At 43.4% G+C, this 9,481-nt stretch overlaps 1 non-coding gene across 1 annotated transcript; it reads right to left on the reverse strand.

Annotated features, from left to right (window-relative positions):
* Positions 1-3,979: 3,979 nt before the first annotated feature.
* Positions 3,980-4,126, reverse strand: LOC119810918. Its single transcript, XR_005284856.1, has one exon. It is a non-coding gene; the product is annotated as a small nucleolar RNA SNORA3/SNORA45 family (small nucleolar RNA).
* Positions 4,127-9,481: the final 5,355 nt, after the last annotated feature.

Consider the following 9,481-nt stretch of genomic DNA (forward strand, 5'->3'; position numbering starts at 1 on the left):
GGCAGGTGATCCTATCTACAGCAGTTGGAACGTTAGATATTTATTTCCTTTGGATGGTCTGTTCTTGGGTGGTGCTCAAGTAATCTCAGTTTGTGGTTTTTCCTGCAACCAGGTATTGCTTCAGGGTAAACTACTGAGACTCAGGCCTCTATTAAATTTATCGATGGCTGAGTCCTACTCTGGCAGGTGAGAATGGTTAGAAGAACCTCCTTTGGGTGATCTGTTCATATTTAGCTTATTGTGGCTGGTTCCTACATTAAATACCACCCAAGGCCACGTGACCAGTTGCAGAAGAGTGTTTCTGTTGCGTTTTGTTAGGAATGTGTCTGTGCAGAGAGTTGTGCTTTCTTTCTTCGGGTACTTTACCATATAATGTAACATCGGTTGAGAGAATTTCCGTGGTTACCTGTGGGGACATGGTCCAGGAATGCAGTTATGTGTGGAGAATTCTGAGCATTTACAAGACCACTCTGAGAAAGACAAGAATCTTGTGACCTTGTTTCTTCAAAACATGAAATTGTCCTTGACACGTGTTTTTGTTTGTGCTCCTCTCAGGTGAGCAGATAGGAGTGAGCTGACTTTGGATTACTTCATTGCTTGCTGTTGTTATTGAATTCAATACTTAAACTTCGCTTTATGTGCCTCTACGGAAAAAGTGGGATTTTTTTGACATGCATGGCTTGTCCTTGTGATTATATACAGCTTGAACTTATGAGAACTTTCTTCATGTGACCTTCTTAACCCTCGGAGTATAAATGGTTTGAGGCTGTGAGTAAAGTGGACTACTGCACGAGACATTGCCTCATTTATCAGCTCCATTAGCCCAGGCCCCACTGCCTTTAGAGTGGTGACAGTTACCATATGTAAGATACGGGATACTAAAAGAATGTCCTTCTAGAGAATCCTAACTAATCCTAAAATACACATTTAAAAATATATAATGGGTTTGAGATTGTAGGTAGGGTAGTTATATCATGCTAAGTGTGACTATGGCCTGCTTTTGTTTTCATTTGGAAATTAAGAATGGCGTAAGTGTCAAGTTCAAATGACACCCCAGTTCCCCAAACTCCTAAAGGCAGTCCAAATAATCAGAAATGAACACAACCTGGACTCAACCTAGAAGGATTTCTGGCAGTTAGATAAAAGCCAGCATTCCTTAGGAACTTGTGAAGCTGGTTTCTGTCTGCAGAAAGGGGTCATTTCTCTCGCCTCTGGCAGAAGGGACAAACAGTTATCCACACAGTACCTATCATTTCAAAGCAGAAGCTGGTCTCCAGGCTCTCTCAGCATCACAGGTACATATTTCAGAGTCCATGCTAGCATCCTAGCCTTTCTCCTTCCGACTCTCACCTCCCTCCAGCTCACATGCTTCCCTCCCCCAGGATACTCATTCTCCGCCTAAACCAGCTGTTTAGTCTCACTATGCTTTCTTTATTTTCTATCATCTTCCATTCTCCCCTCGCTAGAAGATATCCCTGACCGTGTCCAGTCTGCTGGACATGCTCAGTCTACTCTCTCTCTTTCTCTGCTCCGGACTCTGCCAGATATCTCTGCCTGTTCTCTCATCTCTACAATAAAACCTTCCCACACAGTGAGTGGTCATTGTTGTGTTCTTTTAAAAAAAATGCTGCTGAGCCCCAGGCGGCAGCTGTAGGCAAGCAGCAAATGCTATGAAGTCCCAAATGGTGGTAGCAGGCCATGTGGCAGCAGACAGAGGGCCCTGCGAGCAGCCAGTCCCAGGCAGAGAAGGCTGCTGATCTTAGAGCGGTGGCCTGAGCAGTGGTGGCGGCCCATGTGGTGGCAGGCAGTGGGTTCTGGGAGCAGCCAGTCCCAGGCAGAGATGGCTGCCGGTCCCCGAGCAGTAGCTGGTCCCAGGCAGGGAGACACATGGCGGGCGGGCAGAAGATAGAAATGGTGAGGTTGTTTATTCAGGAGAGTTATGAAGGGGATAGAGGAAAGGGAAGAGAGAGAGAGAGAGAAAGAGAGAGAGAGAGAGAGAGAGAGAGAGAGAGAGAGAGAGAGAGAGAGAGAGAGAGGGAGCAGAGAAGTGGGGAGAGAGGCAGAAGCAAAGCTGCCTCTCCAAGAGGAAGATGGAAAAGGGGGAGAGCTCAGGCTGGAAGCTGAAGATCAGCCTGCCTCAGTGGAAGGGGGAGGGCGTGGCTTGTCTCTTAAGGGACAGGGACCAAAACCATAAAAGTCATGGCAACAGTATATACAATAAGGGGATACAACTATGTGTCAAGTTGACAAAGCATGGGCTTCTGATAATATTCTTGGTTGTCAACTTGACTATATCTGGAATTCACTAAAAACCCAAGTCACCAAACGTGTCTGTGAGGAATTCTTGTTAATTGGATCATGTGAGATCAGAAGACAGAATTTCTCATGGAAAGCGATATAAGGACAGGAAATGAAGGTTTTGGGTTTTGCCTGTTTGCTCTTATTACCACTGGCAAACTCATATATCCTGCTGCTGAAGCATTCTTTCACTGTTATTAGAGCTAGCTTCTTTTCTTTAGTATGCTGATGTGTACCAAAGACCAGCTAAGCCATCTGGCCTCATGAACTGAAATCCATGACTTTCCATCAGGAGACAGCCATTATTAGACTAGCTAGACCGCAGCCTATAACCCACTCTAATAAATCATATATAAGATATATATTATATATCATCTATAATATATATGATTCTATCATTCCACCAGTTTTATTTCTCTCGAGCAATGGTTCTCAACCTTCCTAATGCTGTACCCTTTAATAGACTTCCTCATGCTGTGCTGACCCCCAACCATAAAATTGTTTCATTGCCACTGTCATGAATTGTAATGTAAATATCTGATATGCAATACTTAGACAGATCACAAAGCACAGGTTGAGAATGGCTGCTCTAGAGAATCCTGACTAGTGCACAGGGTGTACTTCTCCCCAGGGTGAAGATGTACCCGCAGATAGTGATTAAAAACTTAAAATTACCTGTAACCCAGACCCAGAAAAACATACATCACATGTTCTCCCTCAACAGAGGCACCAAGCTCAAACCTTTGGTAATTCCAGAAAGCTTGAAAGCAAAAAGGCACAATTGATAGGGTGGGGACTTTGGGGAGCCAGAGAGGGGAATAGCAGAGGACAAATGATCTGGCAAGGGAAATGGGAAAGGGGGGTTTACTAGGTAAGGAGAGGGGGATAAATGCAGTGGAGGAGGGAGGAGGGCAAAATAACTAGGAATGTTTGAAAAACTCATAAGGAATATTAACTATTTACCTAAAAATCTATATGCATTTATAATTTAAGTGAAATGTTGTCATCTGCGATGAAGGTGTTCCCACCGACAGCCAAAGACCACTGAACAAAACTCCCAGCACCAGCTGTGGGAGGCACGGAGGTCCTTGTACTCACAGAAGAACACTAAGGGAACCTGGAATGTTAAACACACAGGGTTGTTCCTGCCAAGGAAGGTTGGGAGTGGGTGTGGTTAATGGCCTGGTAACCTTTGTGATATCCGTGTGGTAGAGACCACCCCAGATCTTCCCCCAACGTCCTCATAGTGAGGCTGTCTTCTCAGTCTGGAGAACCCATTCGTATGGAAGGTTTCCATCATCCTCTACAAAGAGTCTTGATATAGTCACGACCAATCTTTATTTAGCGTACTTTGTTCCTCAACAAGATTTGTGAATGCTTTACTGTGAACATGGGACTGAGTTAATTGTCACCAGGAAAGTTTTCATCAAATTATGCTATGCTTTATATATATATATATATATATATATATATATATATATATATTTAAATACAGTACAGCAGATACTCAACACCCCAACACTCAGGTAGGACTCATTCCCCTTTTTGAGATAGTCTCACTGTGTAACCTTGGCTGGCCTGGAACTCAAATGTATATTAGTATGGCCTCATAGAGATCCACCAACACATTTCCATAGTGCTGGGATTAAAGCATGCACTACCATGTGTGGCCTCAGGTAGGACATGTTTCTGATCTGGGCACTAACAGGGACACTGAAGACCCCTACCAGTGAATCAAGACCAGCAGATTGTCTTTGAGAACTCTAGCACACCAGGACAAAAATTGTGCTATGCTTAAATTAAACATGCCTAAAATAACCTTCTCAGTGTCAGATTCCTGAAATGTGAACCAATGGAAGTTTGAACTGGCTAAGCACAGAGAAGAATCTGTGCTGAGTGTCCTGCAGACACTCTGGGAAAGACTTGGCTGCCCCAGAACTTAGATTTTGTTTTCTCTCACAGAGTGGCTGACCCAGTATGGGTTGATCAATGGCTCCTTTGTGGGGGAAAAATTAAAACAGGCCTAACTGTTAGTACAGGAACAGTTGCAACTAGGTCATACAGGACCTATTAGGCCTTGGAATTTCCCTGTTTGCAATTCATGGAAAGGCATGAAGCATGGTACTGGAGAAGTCACTGAGAGCTACATCCTGATCCAAAGACACACACACACATGAAAGAGAGAGAGAGAGAGAGAGAGAGAGAGAGAGAGAGAGAGAGAGAGAGAGAGAGAGAGAGAGAGAGAGAGAGAGAGAGAGAGAGAGAGAGAGAGAGAGAAGCATGGGCTTTTGATACCCCAAAATCTACCTCCCAGAGAGATACTTCCTCCAAGGCCAGATCTTCTAATCCTTGTAATCATGTCAAATAGTTCCACTTCCTGGCGACTAGGCATTCAAATATATGAGCCTCTGGGACCATTCTTATTCAAACCACCACATAACTCAACAGTCTGAACTTACTGTAATCAAGCAGTTCTTATTATGTTTCTTGTCATTGACTATTTTACCTGACTCAGTATATTGGGCTCAACCTGTTTCTCTTTTAGAAACTGCAGTCTTGAACCCACCCCCACTTCTGTTACTTACAATTATTTCTCTCCTACCTGATATGACAAAAAAAAACATTATTTATTTATTTATTTATTTATTTGTTTGTTTGTTTGTTTTTTTTGAGACAGGGTTTCCCTGTAGTTTCTAGAGCCTGTCCTGGAACTAGCTCTTGTAGACCAGGATGGTCTTCAACATTATTTTTATAACTCATATTCATGCTACTTCCAATCCACCAAGTTGGTTAACATCTGCTAATGCTCAGACCAGCATTCTGGTCTCAGCAGTAGCAGTCCACCTTTTCAGGAAGCTAAAAAAAAAATCTTATGAACTTCTTTACTTTCTCCTTCTTTCACCCCACCCACTGCCCTCTCTTGGTGAAATTAATCCCCAAAGTCTGAAATCTAGTGCGGTGGTTCTCCACCTTTAGGAAGGTTAATACTGGGGGCTGCAAAGGTGGCTCAGAGGTTAAGAGCACTGGCTGCTCTTTCAGAGGTCCAGAGTTCAATTCCCAGAAACCACATGGTGGCTCACAACCAGGTATGATGAGATCTGGTGCCCTCTTCTGGTCTGCAGACATACATGCAGGCAGAACACTATATAATAAATAAATCTTTTTCTTTTCTTTTTTTTTCTCAACTTTTTAAAAATTTATTTATTTATTTTTTCCTCATTTTTTTTAATTAAATATTTCCATCTCCTTCCCTCCTCCTCCCCCTTCCCTCCCCTCCCTTCCACCCATACCCCCACTAAAAAAAGATTTATACTATCCTTCCTGCAGGTTATAAAAGCTCATGTAGGATTGGCTGTATTACACCCATTTTTCTCAGAAAATATTTGCAACTGATCAACAGAATTGAAAGACTTGGATAAAACCAGTTCTCCCCAAAGAAAGCCCTGGATAAATCCAGGTCATCCCCCCCCCCCCCCACACACACACAAAGCAGGAAGAAAATAGCCAAAAATCTAAGCAGGGAGAGAAAAATCGGGAATCTAGGATTAGCTGGTTCAGTGACTGTTTCCGAAACTAGCTGAAGATAAAGTTAGATTGTAATCTTGAGAATAATCTTGAGAAAGGAACTAGCTGATAATGACTTTGGGAGTGGTCTTGAGAGACAGGGAGTTGCCCCCTTGTGATCATCATTGGTATTCTCGGAATTTTCTACACCCTCCCTGCTCCTTTCGGATCACTGGGCAATGATTTCTTCCCTTAAAAGCCCCTTCTCCCAGTCACTCCGGGTCGAACTCTTCCCCTGCCTGGGTTATGAGTCTCTGCCCCAGTGCACTGGTTTCCGTCTCATCTCATCATTAAACCTCGTGTGATTGCAGCAAGGACGGTCTCTTGTGAGTTACTGGGGGGGGTCGTGTTATCCCGAGACTTGAGTGAGAGTCTCCCCACACTGGGGGTCTTTCAGAATTAAGATGACTCTTCCCATTGGATCTTGTAATGGCTGCAGCCATATTGGCTTTTTTTTTTTTTTTTTTTTTTTTTTTTTTTTTTGTATTTCCAATCCCAGGAATGATTACTGGAATACAGAAAGAGGTTTCAAAATGGCCTGTATGATTAAGTCAAACTACTATATCAGAGCAAAACTAAGTCACTTTCTAATAACTGTTCTTTTCTAGCTTATCTGCTTCAGGAGCACGTGTGTGGAGACGAGAGGATAGTGTAAAGGGGTGTTCTCTTCTCCCACGGCAGAGGCTGCGAGGGGGACTCCGGCTGTCAGGCCTGTCAGCAGGCACCTTTCCTTACAGAGCCAGCCCAAGACACATTTCTTATCAAGTTTTACTCTTTAAATATTTGAAATGTATAGTTAATCATTGATAATAAATGTAAGAAAAATTTCATGTAGAATTTTCAACACTTAAAAATATTATCATTGAGCGTTTCTTACATACTTTACTCAAACAAAAAAAAATAAATTATATTAAACAACTATGAGAAAAGCAAATGAAGGAAAACAACAGTCTGTTAAGCTTTGCTCTTGTATTAAAAACATCTATTTTCCATTATGTATACCTGAGGTAGATTCCCCTGGAGCTGGAGTGACAGGAAGTTGTGAGCTGCCCCACGTGGGTGTTAGGGCATGAACCCAGGTACTCTCAAAGAGGTGTATGCGCTCTTAACCACTGAGCCACCTCTCCGGCCCCACAATTCTGTGGAGTTTCTAGATCCTTGCCATCACCGAGAAGAATGCTGCCGGGCTGCTCACAAACACCATTTCAGTGTTTGGTGGCAGAGCCTCTTAAAAGAGCTGCACGGTTTTTGCTGCTGAGGTTGAGTCAGGAAACCTCTCTTAAAAGGATCCGTGCCTCTGCTTGCCTCTAGCAGACAAGAATACTCCAGACTGGAGAACATGAGAAAGAAAGTCAGGACCATGAGGGAACCTTCATCTGGCGATGGATGGAGATAGAGACAGAGCCACACACTGGTGCACTGGACTGAGCGCCCAAGGTCCAAATGAGGAGCAGAAGGAGGGAAAACATGAGCAAGGAAGTCTGGACTGCGAGGAGTGCTCCCACCCACTGAGATGGTGGGGCTGATCTATTCAGAGCTTACCAAGCCCAGCTGGACTGGGACTGAAAAAGCACGGGATAAAACTGGACTCCCTGAACATGGGGGACAATGAGGGCTGCTGAGAAGCCAAGGACAACGACACTGGATTTGGATCCTACTACACATACTGGCTTTGGGGGGGGCCTGGCCTGTTTGGATGCTTACCTTCCTAGACCTGGATGGAGGGAGGAGGAACTTGGACTTCCCACAGGGCAGGGAACCCTTACTGATCTCTGGACAGGAAAGGGAGAGGGAGTGGAGGGGGGAGGGGGTAAATGGGAGGTGGGGAGAAGGCGGAAATTTTTAATAATAATAAAAAAAGAACACTCGAGACTCTGCCTCTAGCAGACAGAGAACACTCGAGACAATGCTGCCACTAGGAAGTTGTGATTGACTCTTCTTTTGTCTCTATAGAAACTTTTTAAATCTAGCTTTCTCGTCAGGCTTTATGTGGAAATTCTTGCCCCACCCACATTGGCGCCAGTGGAAGACTGTCTTAGGGTTTAGGGTCTCTTGAGAGAATAATTTCTTTTTTCTTTTTTGTTTTTTTTCAAGATAGGGTTTCTCTGTAGCTCTGGAGCCTGTCCTGGAACTAGCTCTTGTAGACCAGGCTGGCCTCAAACTCACTGAGATCCACCTGTTCTGCCTCTGGAGTGCTGGGATTAAAGGTGTGTGCCACCACTGCCCGGTGAACGTATAATTTCTTTTAGGGACTAGAGATCTCTGGCCTAGAGGCTTTTGCTGTCTCCTTACAAACTGAGGTTGGTCATGCCTTTGTGTTTGGAAACAGATGTGCAGTTATCTCACACTGCAATTCTGCCTGCCTTGAGGTGGCTCCCACCATTTCACGGATCATCCCACAGGTGCCTGGCCCTCGTGACTTCTAATGTGGGTACCCAGATCTCAATAAAGGCAGCTACTGGGTTCTGGACTCAACTTATATACTAAGTCACAATGTTCTTTCCCCTATAGAGCCCATATGTACCCCCATCCTGTATTTATCTTTCAACAGTCTTTTCATGTTTTTTTACTTTTGGCTCTCTCCCGTGAGCACGGCAACAGCCATTTCTAAAACCAGCCTTCCTCCCGTGATTGCCCACTCAATTCTAGCTGGCTTCTCCCCACACAGACTTAGCCAGGCTCTATACTCAGTGCACTGCTCAATTTTCTTTCTGACTTTAATATTTAGTTTTCCCAAACCCATTACAAAATATTCAACACAAATATCCAATACAACGAAAACATCCTCACTGTAATCCTACGGATCAGCCAAAGCAAGCCCTGCCCTCCCCATATGAGGACGAGGTGGGCCCTTCCCTGCTGACAGAACAGCCCAATTTCCCCCAGATGTCCTGGAAAACTTCCCAAATCAGTATGTATATGGGCCTAATTCAGTCTTTTAAAAGCACTATGAAGCACTTTGTAGAAAGGGTAATCCCTAATTTCTTATCACTGTTTTGCGGACTATTTTAAATTTGTATCTTTATTGATTCCCAGGTTACTTCACCATTTTCCTTCAAAGTCATCACAACCAATTATATTACCAGTTTTTTCAATGATTTATTCTATGTGCATTGGTGTTGTGCCTGTGTCTGTGTGAGGGTGTAAGATCTTACCGACAGTTGTGAGTTGCCATGTGGGTTCTGGGAACTGAACTCAGGTACACAGGAAGAGCAGCCATTGCTCTCAACAGCTGAGCCATCTCTCCAGCCCACATTACCCATTCTTATCAGGAAAGCTACGTAAGTTTCTATTCTCACCAGGAGTGTTAGTTGCAGACAACTAATGGCCATTTAAACTTGTATTTTTCTGTTAATTTACTACTTTTAGATTTGTTGGATCTTTGTATATGTTAACTTACCAATAAAATTATTTGCCTGGGTTAAATTTTCTTTTCCTCACTAATTTGAGAACTATCACAATAAAAGGGTAAATCATGTGGATTCTGGAACAGAAAATAAAGGTTATATATGTCTATCACTTGTAATGGCCCAGAAATGTTAATTTAGTGCTAAAGTTAATTTTATTAGGTTGGTAAAATAATGCCTGCAACATCAAGGATAACCTGATACACAATAAA

Source organism: Arvicola amphibius, chromosome 3 (assembly GCF_903992535.2).
Source record: "Arvicola amphibius chromosome 3, mArvAmp1.2, whole genome shotgun sequence".
In the NCBI taxonomy this organism is placed as follows: domain Eukaryota; kingdom Metazoa; phylum Chordata; class Mammalia; order Rodentia; family Cricetidae; genus Arvicola; species Arvicola amphibius.